This window comes from Palaemon carinicauda, chromosome 31 (genome assembly GCF_036898095.1).
Source record: "Palaemon carinicauda isolate YSFRI2023 chromosome 31, ASM3689809v2, whole genome shotgun sequence".
NCBI classification, from domain to species: domain Eukaryota; kingdom Metazoa; phylum Arthropoda; class Malacostraca; order Decapoda; family Palaemonidae; genus Palaemon; species Palaemon carinicauda.
This window is the reverse complement of record NC_090755.1, coordinates 82,811,443-82,824,650: the sequence shown is the minus strand read 5'-3', so window position 1 is coordinate 82,824,650 and position 13,208 is coordinate 82,811,443. Positions and strand designations below refer to the sequence as shown.

Sequence of the window (13,208 nt, the reverse complement as noted above, 5' to 3'; positions counted from 1 at the left end):
CAGTTCTCAAAGACATGATATTCAAGGGGGAGAATTGGAGTGTCATGCCCATTTTTGAGGCAGGTGAGTGGGCATGAGGGCTGGGCGGGGCATGAAGGGGGAAATCTGGATGGTTGAACTGGGTGCAGGGGGAAATGACAGAAAAAAGGTTGGGAACCACCGCACTAGACGTTATTGTTATTATTATTATTATTATTATTATAATTATTAGCCAAGCTATAATCCTACTTGGAAAAGAAAGATGCTATAAGCATAAGGGCTCCCAACAGAGAAAAATATCCGAGTGAGTAAAGGAAATAAGGAAATGAATTAAGCAAGGGAAGTGATGAACAATTAAAATAAAATATTTTAAGAACAGTAACAACATTAAAATAAATCTTTCATACATAAACAGTAAAAAGATCTATGTCAGCCTGTTCAACATTAAAAACATTCGCTACAAAATTGAACCTTTAAAGTTCCACCAATACAACTATCCGATTAGGAAGATCATTCCACAACTTGGTCGCAGCTGGAATTAAAGCTTATAGAATACTTTGTAGTATTGAGTATAAGTAAAAGTGTGTGTTTACAATTCCAGTTTCATCAGAATAGATACTCACCAGAACGTCAGCTGGGCAACCCGAGTCCCTCACTGTGTTGCCTAACTGCAGCACTGACCTCCCCCAGCAAACAGCTTAAACTCACGGTCCCGGGCTAGGATCGATCTGCTGCCGTGCGAATGCTAGGCGAATACGTTACCACTGTACCAGCCATAAGGCATGTGTCTAATAATATCATTCAGCGAAGGAAAAGAATGGAAAGAAGTCGATAAGATTAATCAGGCTATTGCTGAAAACGGTCAACAAACAACAACAAAAAACAACCTATTATAGATAACCGCTAAAACGATAGAGCCCGATAACAAAGCCAGATAACAACAAAACAACAGCCTGATTAACAACAACAATCAGATACAATGATATCGGTCCCGATACCGAATATTAAATTTATCGTAGAAACTAGATTAGATTTATAAATTTGGGTCATATGGGCCGGCTCTGGGGACCCGGGAGGCCTTTTGGTCGCTGCAACCTAACCATCCTTGTGAGCTAAGGATATGGGAGTTTGGAGAGCCTATAGGTCTACCTGTTGTGTCATCAGCAGCCTTTACCTAGCCCTCCCTGGTCCTAGCTTGGGTGGAGAGGGGGGCTTGGGCGCTGATCATATATGGAAAGCTAAAAAGTAGGGGCAGTAATAAAGACCCTTGTTTAATGCCTACAGTGTACTGCATGCGGTTGTACTGAGAGCACTGCCTCGCCCGTATGTTAGCAAGATTGCCCTTAAAGGGATCGTTTGTGACACGAATTTATTATTCCATAATAATCAATGTTCTACAAATAACTTCAGAACCAAAACACTTTTTGCACAAATAACTTCAGAACCAAAAACTTTGTGCACAAATAACTTCAGAACCAAAAAACATTTTGCACAAATAACTTCAGAACCAAAAAACTTTGTGCACAAATAACTTCAGAACCAAAACACTTTGTGCACAAATAACTTCATGACCAAAAAAATTTGTGCACAAATAAACTTTCATAACCAAAAAATTGTGTGCACAAATAACTTCAGAACCAAAAAACTTTGTGCACATTTAACTTCAGAAACAAAACCATTGTGCACGAATAACTTCAGAACCAAAAAACTTTGTGCACAAATAACTTCAGAACCAGAAAACTTTGTGCACAAATAACTTCAAAACCAAAAAACTTTGTGCACAAATAACTTCAGAACCAAAAAAACTTTGTGCACAAATAACTTCAGAACCAAAAAACTTTGTGCACAAATAACTACAGAACCAAAAAACTTTGTGCACAATTAACTTCGGAACCAAAAAAACTTTATGCAAACACTTCTGTTGTGTAATCTGGGCAGGCAGTTAATTCTAATAGCCAGGCCTTCTCCACCATGAGGCTCAATACTACAAAGTATTCTAGAAGCTTTATTCCAGCTGTTACCAAGTTGTGGAATGATCTTCCCAATCGGGTAGTTGAATCAGTAGAACTTCAAAAGTTCAAAGTTGGAGCAAATGTTTTTATGTTGACCAGGCTAACATGAGTTTTTTTTTTTTATTGTTTATATATGACATATCTGTTTTTTTACTTTGTTAATAGTTTATATAGGACATATCTGTTTTGACGCTGTTACTGTTTTTAGAATGATATATTGTTAATTTATTCTCATCATTTATTTATTTTTTTATTTCCTTTCCTGACTGGGCTATTTTCCCCGTTGGAGCCCTTGGGCTTATAGAATCCTGCTTTTCCAACTACTGTTGTAGCTTAGCAAGTAGTAGTAGAAATAATAATAATAATAATAATAATGCATACAGAAATATATACATACAGTACACACACACACATACATATATATATATATATATATATATATATATATACTATATATATATATATATATATATGTGTGTGTGTGTGTGTGTGTGTGTGCGCGCGCGCGCGCAAGCCTGTAACTTAAACAGAATATTCATAAGCAGTACATCAGTTTACTGTAAACAAAGGGGAATTTACCGTAGGTAAACTCCCCGCCGACACTATGACTAAGACGATACTCCTATATTTGATAATGAGAATATAACCATGTTTGCCAGACTACACCAACTTAGCCATAGCAAAAAATAAACTGGCAAAAATCCACAAATGAAAACAAAATGCAAATCGCTTTACGTACAGATGGAATCCTCGTACACTGCCTTGTATTAAGACATCTAATTATAGCCATTTGACTCACGCAACCAGCTAGGGATTTCTATTATTCTTACGTACTGTTCCAGAAATACAACCAGGAAGAGTTTAGCAGCACGGTCAGGAAATTCCCTGTCTCTATTCCCCAGTACAGGTGTACTTACTTCCCCGGGACCCAACGACTTTATGCAGGACGCAAGGTGAGGGGTGACGATTTTACCCCCCAAAAGAAACCATTAAAATTTACCCCCCAACAATCCAGTGTCTATTTATATTTCATAAATATCGATCGATCTTATTGTCTGAGGGAAAGCTTGAGCAGCGGAGACGTGACACTGCATAAGGGCATTATTGACGAAAATTCCTAAACATTGAAGATGACGAAATGTATTTCATACACAGATAATTTGAAGGGTTGCAGTCTTGCTGCCTTCTTTGCAAGGGCACATTTGAAGGGTTGCAGTCCTTGTTGCCTTCTTTGCAAGGGCACTTTTGAAGGGTTGCAGTATTGCTGCCTCCGTTGCAAGGGCACATTTGAAGGGTTGCAGTTTTGCTGCCTTCTAGGCAAAGGCACATTTGAAGGGTTGCAGTCTTGTTGCCTTCTTTGCAACAGCACATCTGAAGGGTTGCAGAATTGATGCCTTTTTTGCAAAGGCACATTTAAAGGGTTGCAGTCTTGCTGCTTTCTTTGCAAGGGCACATTTTGAAGGGTTGCAGTCTTGCTGCCTTCTTTGCAAGGGCACATTTGAAGGGTTGCAGAATTTATGCCTTTTTGCAAAGGGGACATTTGAAGGGTTGCAGAACTGATGCCTTCTTAGCAAAGGCACATTTGAAGGGGTCGCAGTCTTGCTGCTTTCTTTGCAAGAGCACATTTGAAGGGTTGCAGTCTTGCTGCCTTCTTTGAAAAGGCACTTTCGAAGGGTTGCAGTTTTGCTGATTTCTTTGCAAGCGCACATTTGAAGGGTTGCAGTCTTGCTGCCTTCTTTGAAAAGGCACTTTGAAGGGTTGCAGACTTGCTGCCTTCTTTGCAATGGCAGATTTGGAAGGGTTGCAGTCTTGCTGTCTTCTTTGCAAGGGCACGTTTGAAGGGTAGCAGACTTGTTGCCTTCTTTGCAAGGGCACTTTTGAAGGGTTGCAAACTTGCTGCTGCCTTTGCAAGGGCACATTTGAAGGGTAGTAGACTTGCTGCCTTCTTGTAAAAAGCACATTTGGGAGGTTTCAAGGGCACATTTGAAGGGTTGCTGAATTTCTGCCTTCTTTGCAAGGGCACGTTTGAAGGGTTGCTGACTTGCTGCCTTCTTTGCAAGGGCACATTTGAAGGATTGCAAATTTTCTGCCTTCTTTCCAAGGGTACATTTGTAGGGTTACACATACTGCCTTCTTTGCCTAGGCACATTTCAAGGGTTGCAGACTTTATGCCGAAGTGAGCAGACTTTCTGCCTTCTTTGCAAGGGCACATTGTGGGGTTACACATACTGCCTTCTTTGCCTGGGCACATTTGAAGGGTTGCACACTTTCTGCCTTCTTTGCAAGGGCACATTTGTAGGGTTACACATTCTGCCTTCTTTGCCTGGGCACATTTGAAGGGTTGCAGACTTTGTCTGGGCACATTTGAAGGGTTGCAGACTTTCTGCCTTCTTTGCAAGGGCACACTTGTAGGGGTTATACATAATGCCTTCTTTGTCTGGGCACATTTGAAGAGTTGCAGACTTTATCTGGGCACATTTTGAAGGGTTGCAGACTTTCTGCCTTCTTTGCAAAGGCACATTTGTAGGGTTACACATACTGCCTTCTTTGCCTGGGCACATTTGAAGGGTTGCAGACTTTGTCTGGGCACATTTGAAGAGTTGCAGACTTTGTTTGGGCACATTTGAAGGGTTGCAGACTTCATGCCTTCTTTGCAAGGGCACATTTGGAGGACTGCTGACTTCTTTGCAATGACAAACAGCCGTACGTTGCTGGTTTGTGGCTTTAGCTCCGTGGGAACGCGTGACCGCCCTAGGAAGGTGTATTTACCATGGATCGATTGTCAGAAAGGCCACTCTCCAGCCATCCAACAATCAGCAAACCCCCCACCCCACCCCCCAATAATGCTCTCTCTCTCTCTCTCTCTCTTCTCTCTCTCTCTCTCTCTCTCTCTCTCTCTCTCCTGAAAGTCAGGAAGACTTAATTTGAAATTTCGAGTATGATGCGAAACCCCCCCCCTCTCTCTCTCTCTCTCTCTCTCTCTCTCTCTCTCTCTCTCTCTCTCTCTCTCTCTCTCTCTCTCTCTCTCTCTCTCTCAATAAGCATTTCAACCTAATCCAGTACTCTATGATAGTAAAAACACACAAGTCTTCTATAAATGTGATCAACGTATATGAAGGTATTAATTATAAATATTCAATTTTATTCATACAAATGACTCTATAAAGCAATATAAGGTAGTTACCAATGTTACAACTGGTAAGCAAGTCTTAATTCTCTTCCTCTTGTTTTGTTAAAGTTTTTATAGTTTAATATAGGAGATATTTATTTTAATGTTGTTGCTCTTCTTAAAATATTCTATTTTTTTTTTTCGTTTCCTTTCCCTCACTGAGATATTTTCACTGTTTGGAGCCCCTGGGCTTATAGCATCCTGCTTTTCCAACTAGGGTTGTAGCTTAGCAAATATTAATAATAATAATAATAGAAATAGTTAATGCAGTACTTGCTTTACTCGCCTATTCACAATAGTAATAGCAACGGTACTATTGGGCAAAACTAATGTACACTAACTGCTGTCAGTTGCGGTCTCTCTATTGCAATGGAACCAGAAACCAGGGGGGGGGGGGGGGGGGGTTATCAATATGAATCTCATACGGAAAAGACACTCCCCCCTTTTAATTTACATTCTATTCAATGTTAATACCGAATTCAGCTGATAGGGTAGGCTGAATTAAGGGCTTGTATGTCTGCTTATAGCGAATGCCAAATATCCCTGTGGAATCATAACTACATAGGATATCAGGTAATATTGTGGCGTCTTTCAAATTTTAGTTGCTACCTCATATATTATTATAATTATTACTTGCTATGCTACAACAGTAGTTGGAAAAGCAGGATGCTATACGCCCAAAGGGCTCAAACAGGGAAAATAGCCCAGTGAGGAAATGAAATAAGGGACACTACAAAAGAAGTTTAAGAACAATAATAACATTAAAATAAATCATTCATGTATAAACCATAAAAACTTGAAAATAACAAGAAGATAAAAACTTCCAAATTACCAGAGTAACAGAAACAAGATATAATAGTGTTCCCGAGGTGTACCCTCAAGCAAGAGATCTCTAGCCCCAAGACAGCGGAAGACCATGGTACAGAGGCTAGGACACTACCCAAGATTGACTCCAGAGCTTATATGTCTGTTTACATGACTGCAAATGCCAAATATCCCGGTGGAACCTGCAACCACAAGGGGGATAGAAGTAGGAAAACCAAGACGCTGGATCCAAACGAAAACAACTTATGCAACGGCCGTCCAACCTGTTTATGGCCTGGCCCAGCCAAGGTCTTACTCAAGAAATGTAAGCTGTGGAACATACCAACACGATCTTTGAGATGCAGCGCTGCGCACTGCCAAAATTCGCGTTAGTCTCAACTCCCTGGCTGTCTCTTAGAAAGGCAATGAAGAGGTTAAGCCGGTACTCAATTCAAGGAATGGTCTCACCTGACTTCAGGTGATGTGTGTCCTTCCAGCGTCAGAAAAAAAAAACGAGACAAGATGGGCCGCTTTTTCTGGTCCTATACTGCAGGGGAACCCTACTCTCTATAGGCTCTTCACAGTCATTTAATTGTATATATTCCTAAACATTCAGCATCTCACACAGCATTACGCTCGTTTATTCTCAAATCCACATTACCTACCGAAGCACTTAAACAAGAAAGTCTCCATTTTCCTCTTGAAAGCCTAGATAATATCTTCAGTCGAATTATGTCTAGTGGGAGCTTATTGTATAACACCGGGACTGCATATTTGAAAGCTCATGAACTAACTGTAAACGTATAGGTGATTTACACCATCCCATTCACCTGTAGACCGATGTACAACTTTTGGTGGGAAATGAAAATGATGTAAGCAAACTCGCGTTTGTCATTTGACATCGTTCACGGGAAGTGATGATGCAACGAGACCAGAGAGAGGAGCGAAGGAGTGTAGGAGTGGTGGTATAGCAGTCTCGACACGCAACCAAAAAGTAGGTCCTGATTGTACGATTTCACCTGGATTAATAGCCAAAAAACGTGCTTTTTCCATCATCGAGTCACAAGTATAGGTAAACCTAACTATGTATACGAACACGCAGATATAAAACCGTAGACATATATAACGAGCGATACGTATCCAAGACAAATAACGACAAAACAAAAACTAACGCTTGGCTTCGTGTATCCGTTATTGCCGACTCACAGAACTCTTAAAAAGTCGGGCCCCGGCCGAGAGAGAAACTTGCAACTCGCAACACTCTTATAGAGCTGGACGTCCTACACCCTACTAAACCCTCCTTCCCCCCTGAAACCCGCCCCCCCCCCCCTACCCTACCTGCAGCAGCCCTTTCACTCCGGATGGTGGTAGGTGGGTGGCTTCAACGCCACGTCGGATATTTTTCCATGTTTTTTTATTACTTTTTGTTGTTAATGCAGATATAAAGATGCACATTACACACATAAGGCCTATACAAAGTATCATTATTCCAGCTGAAAGTTGATAATCGAAGCAGAAAGCCAGCTACAATCACACTATATATATATATATATATATATATATATATATATATATATATATATATATATATATATATATATATATATATATATATATATATATATATATATAATATACAGGATGTTCTAAGTCTCTTCGCAGCACACCACTTATAACTTTATCGTTCAAAATACTTAATGAGGATTGACTTTTTGAACACCCTGTGTGTGTATATATATATATATATATATATATATATATATATATTATATATATACATATTATATATATATATATATATTATATATATATATATATATATATATATATATATACATATATATACATATAATATATATATATATATATATATATATATATATATATATATATATATATATATATAAAGCCATTATAAATACAATACATATTTCTTAGGTATACAGATTAACTATAGATTAAATTTTGGAATAAAGACCTTATCTAAACATCCGGCCTTCGTAAAACTGGATTTGAATAGAGGTCGCGTCCTCCCCAGTTGAAAGCTAATCTCATTAACAGGGTTTCAGAACGACATAAGCATTCTATTACAATGGACGTTGTGGAATTAACAAATATTTGAGTTATTTTGTTTTTAAAATAGATCAATATTTGAACGATTTATTTGTCGATATTCTCATGTCTATGTTACTTTGTATTGTTATACCAGTAGTTTAATTCTTTACCTTTACACACACATACATACATATATATATATATATATATATATATATATATATATATATATATATATATATATATATATACAAGTACATACTGTGGTTCGGCATATATGACTTTTGATGTTGGGTTGCAAGTTAAATTAATACATTCAATTAATTGTACATGCAAACACTGTATATACGTGTATATGCAATTCACGGTGCACGCCCAAAAATACTTAGAAGTACATATATGTATTCAATCTATTAGTAGAATATTTCAGCAATCGTATAAATATTTCCAAAAAGAAACTGAAGAATATCTTGTTTTCTACGTGCCTCGATAATGTGAATTTAACAATAAACACCTAAGGATTTATACGATAAATTGATATTGTAGGTCCTATATGCATTGCCAAGGACGCAAAACAATTTGGAGTCTAAAGGATTGAAGGATCTAAAGTTTAGCTATATCTATAACAAAGCAAATAGGAAACCATTCAAGAAATTATTCTTATCTCTTTACCTGAAGTTTCCTGAAGTTTATGCCTCCAGAGCGGTAACCTCGAAGTCAGCAGCACACAATTCCGTTCCTTAGCCAAAGGGGGGGGATGGAGTATCGCTTTGAACATCCCCCCCACCCTACCCCCCAATCCCTAACCCCCGCGGTTAACCCCCCCCCCCTCCCCCCTCCACGACTGCCTTGTTACCGCTCAAAAGTCCGCACGTCATACTACTTTTAAAGCTCGTCTTGGAATGTCTGCACGCCACACACACACACACACACACACTGGGAGGTGAATGCAATTCTTTATATATTTTTTTTAGCCGTTTTCCTACTCCAGTCACGCACAAACAAACGAACCACGGAACCCGCAAGACATTAGAAATCAATATTAAAATTTTTCCGTTTTGCTTATGTATAAGAACTTAAAAGGCGTTTTATCACATTAGAAAATTCAGTTCGATATTTAAAATTAACTTTGATTAGATCAAGGGTCTATAGACAGCCTATGACTGTACAGTATAGATCCGACTGTACAGTAGAGCTCTCGACATTTGATTCATATGCAATACGTTTTAGTTATTATTATTATAATTATTATTATTATTACTTGCTAAACTACAACATTAATTGGCAAAGCAGGATGTTATAAGCCCAAGAACTCCAACAGGGAAAAATAGCCCAGTGAGGAAAGGAAATAAATGAAATATAAAAAAATACAAATTATAGGTAAATTGGCTGGTTCAATATCTCTTCTCATATCGACGTGAATATGATTAATAAAAAAAAATTGTAATTTTACAATTACTAATCTGTATATACAACACAAAACTACATGCCAGTCATACAAACTGGATGAATAACATCCCCCCCCAAAAAACAACCTTGACAAAAATAGTGTTTCCGTATAATGTTCTTCCCGTTTGTAACACATCACAGTCTCTATATGTCCTTGTTCCTGCCTTAGGCCTAGTAGGTAACATGCATAGGCCTAGGGTACATGACTTGCCATCTAAATGCTGTTACATTTACTATTACTAAAATTATATACTATATACAGCTAAAGGTGTACTGTATACAGGTAAAAGTGTACTGTATACAGGTAAACGTATACTGTATACAGCTAAAGAAGTACTGTATACAGCTAAAGAAGTACTGTATACGGCCTAAAGATGTAATGTGTACAGGTAAAAAGTGTACTGTGCACAGCTAAAGGCGTACTGTGCACAGCTAAAGGAGTACTGTATACAGCTAAAGGTGTAGTGTACACAGCTAAAAGTGTACTGTACACAGCTAAAGGTGTACCGTATACATCTAAAGTTGTACTGCACAAAGCTAAAGGTGTACTACATACATCTAAAGGACTACTGTATACATTTAAAGATGCACAGTAAACAAGTAAAGATAAGGCTGTATACAGCTAAAAAACGTACTGTACACAGGTAAAGGTGTACTGTATACAGCTAGAGATGTACCGTACACAGCTAAAGATGTACCGTAAACACCTAAAAAACCAAAATACCACCTCACCCAGACCCTTCATTTGACCGAGCCTCGACAAAAAAAAAATAATTCATTCTTACCAGGCTGACCAACCATGCCTAGAAATGCATCGCACGAAGTGATCAATTCTTAGAAGGCAAAGGAGCGCTCTTCCAGCCTTGGCATACTAAAAATTTCATGGCAGAGATTACTTGGGGGACTCCAACGATTTCTGGTTACCGCCGACCAGCTTTGGTATTCCACTGAGTCGATATATACGCGTTCTCTGAATGGCGACGTGGAGGGATTTTCCAAGTTGAGTGTTCACTAAAAGTTATATAAATTATTGGTTTGTGGTATGGGCGATCTATAGGACTGTTAACGGATGACCCAAATTTACTTATATTCATAAGAAATAGAATGTTAAAAACAAAAAATTTAATAAGGGATACTTTAAAAAAAGAATTATATAAGATATTTACAAAAGAGTACATTTATGATAATTACTTAAATATTTATAATTATAAGTTAAGAACGTTTGTACAATAAAATGGTATTGTATATATATTTATTAATTGATTTAATTTGTATTGAGCTGATTTATAACTATGTAAAACAATGTAGTTCATATCAGTATTTTGTAAAGAATAATTACGTATATAATGTAAATTGCTAAGAAGTAATTGTATTTTTATAATTAAAGATAAAAAAAAGTTTTTGGTTTTGGGTAACTAACAGTCAAAATTAAGATTTTTATATAAACGTACACCGTCTAAATCAATATTTTACATAATTAAACATTTTTATTTTGGTTTTTAGTTACTCAAAAACAATAATTTATATACGCGTTCTCTGAATGGCGACGTGGAGGGATTTTCCAAGTTGAGTGTTCACTAAAAGTTATATAAAGTTATAAAAATATCTATAAAGAAAGAATGAATAAAATGTTCACCAAAAAGTATATAAATTATTGTTTTTGAGTGACTAAAAATTAAAATCAAGATGTTGTAATTGTTAAATTAGATGGATTTGTTTATAGAAAAATGCAATTAAATTTGATTATGCTGTAAATATTCGTGATTGTAAAGAATATGTAATTTAACTTTTTAATAAAAAGATAAAAAAAGTTATATAAATCATTGGTTTTGGATAACTAACAGTCAAAATTAAGATTTTTATATAAACGCACACCGTCTAAATCAATATTTTACAATAATTAAACATCTTTATTTTGGTTTTTAGTTACTCAAAAACAATAATTTATATACTTTTTTATCTTTTTTTTTAAATATTTCCAGTTTGATTACATTGTAAAAAAAAGCATGTTTCTTTGTGTAAATTGTTAACTTATATGGTTTATGTTTATATAAAAATGTTTTTGTATGTTGTAATCAAACTGGAAATATTGATTTAAAAAAAACCTAATTTGACTTTTTAAATAAAAAGATAAAAATATATAAATTATTGTTTTTGAGTAACTAATAATCAAAATCAAGATGTGTCATTTTGTAAATTGTTAATTTAGATAGTTCAAGTTTATATAAAAAATGTCCTTGCATAATGTAATCAAACTGGATATATTGTGATTGCAAAAAACGTAAATCAACATTTTAAATAAAGATAAAAAATACTGGAAATATTGTAATTGTAAAAAAATGTAAATTAACATTTTAAAATAAAGATAAAAAAAAACTACGGGAAATATTGTAATTTTATAAAATGTAATTTAACTTTTCAAATAAAAAATATTAAAAAAAATTCGAATGGATTTTATTTTTTCTGAATTTCCCAATCAATTTTGGCTCTCGCAGTTATTTTTTTTTTTTACTTTTATTAAGAAAATATACAGTTTACAAGTTCATTTTCACAAATACATATTTATATAAACATATAATTTATATTTTGATATTGGTTGGATCGGTTTGAGTTTGTTGTTGTCGAAGATCGTTGTTGTTGTTGTTGTTGTTGTGATGCAAGCACAGACTCTTGCAATTAAGAAGTCAAGTGGTTTGCGTTTAGGGTTAAGTTTTCATGCAAGGAAAGCTGTTGCGTTTCAGACTAAAAGCTGTCGTGGTTTCGCTGTGGCATTCCAGTTACCAACTGGTTAAAACCTGCCCGTCTGTACTGAACAATGTGGGACACTCTTTGCCATCAACAATGGTGTCAGTAAGAGGCTAAGTGCGCGTATTACTCTTACTTGAGTGGTTTAAATACTGACAGTTAAATCTTGTACGTTTATAATATATATATATATATATATATATATATATATATATATATATATACACACACACATGGGCACACAATTCTATCTTATTTGCATATATAATATATATATATATATATATATATATATATATATACATATACATACATATAAACAAACACTTGGGCACACAATTATATATATATTATATATATATATATATATTATATATATTACATACATATATACACACATATTCGGGAACAATTCTATCTTATTTCTCTTCCTCTTGTTTTGTTAGTTTTCATAGTTTATATTGGAAATATTTATTTGAACGTTGTTAGTATTTTATTTTCCTTGTTTCCCCTTCCTCACTGGGCTATTTTCCCTGTTGGAACCCCTGGGCTTATAGCATCCTGCTTTTCCAACTAAGGTTGTAGCTTAGCAAAGCAAGTAATAATAATAATAATATATATACTGTATATATGTAAGTATATTATATATATATATATATATATATATATATATATATATATATATATATATATATATATATACTGGAGCGAATATCCTTAAGGATATCGTGTATGTAACAATTACGTGTCTAAAACAACCACTGTTATCCTTCCCCGTAAAGAGTTAACCTTGTCTCGAAGTATATGGGATAGGATTGGAAACGCGGTGTGAGCCGTTACAACTCCGATACTAGTGCGTTACTGTAAACACGTTCGTTGGTTCGCCCATTTCTTCTTGCAGTTCTGAGTATGTAGAAATAAACATTACAATTTTACTTTTCCATAAATGATACAGATAATTAATTACCAAGTCGAATGTTATTAACTCAGTTAAT

At 35.6% G+C, this 13,208-nt stretch overlaps 1 protein-coding gene across 6 annotated transcripts in view; it reads right to left on the bottom strand.

The window, feature by feature from the left end:
• The window catches only part of LOC137624581 (uncharacterized), a 96,744-nt gene that overhangs the window by 62,064 nt on the left and 21,472 nt on the right, over window positions 1-13,208 (bottom strand). Inside the window, exon 1 of one of the 6 annotated variants that reach the window (XM_068355520.1) lies at window positions 8,692-8,785. The exons of the other annotated variants lie outside the window; for them this stretch is intronic. The gene's annotated coding sequence lies outside the window, so the exon portion shown is untranslated. Of the gene's footprint in view, window positions 1-8,691; window positions 8,786-13,208 lie in introns of those variants that run through there. 6 annotated transcript variants of the gene reach the window in all.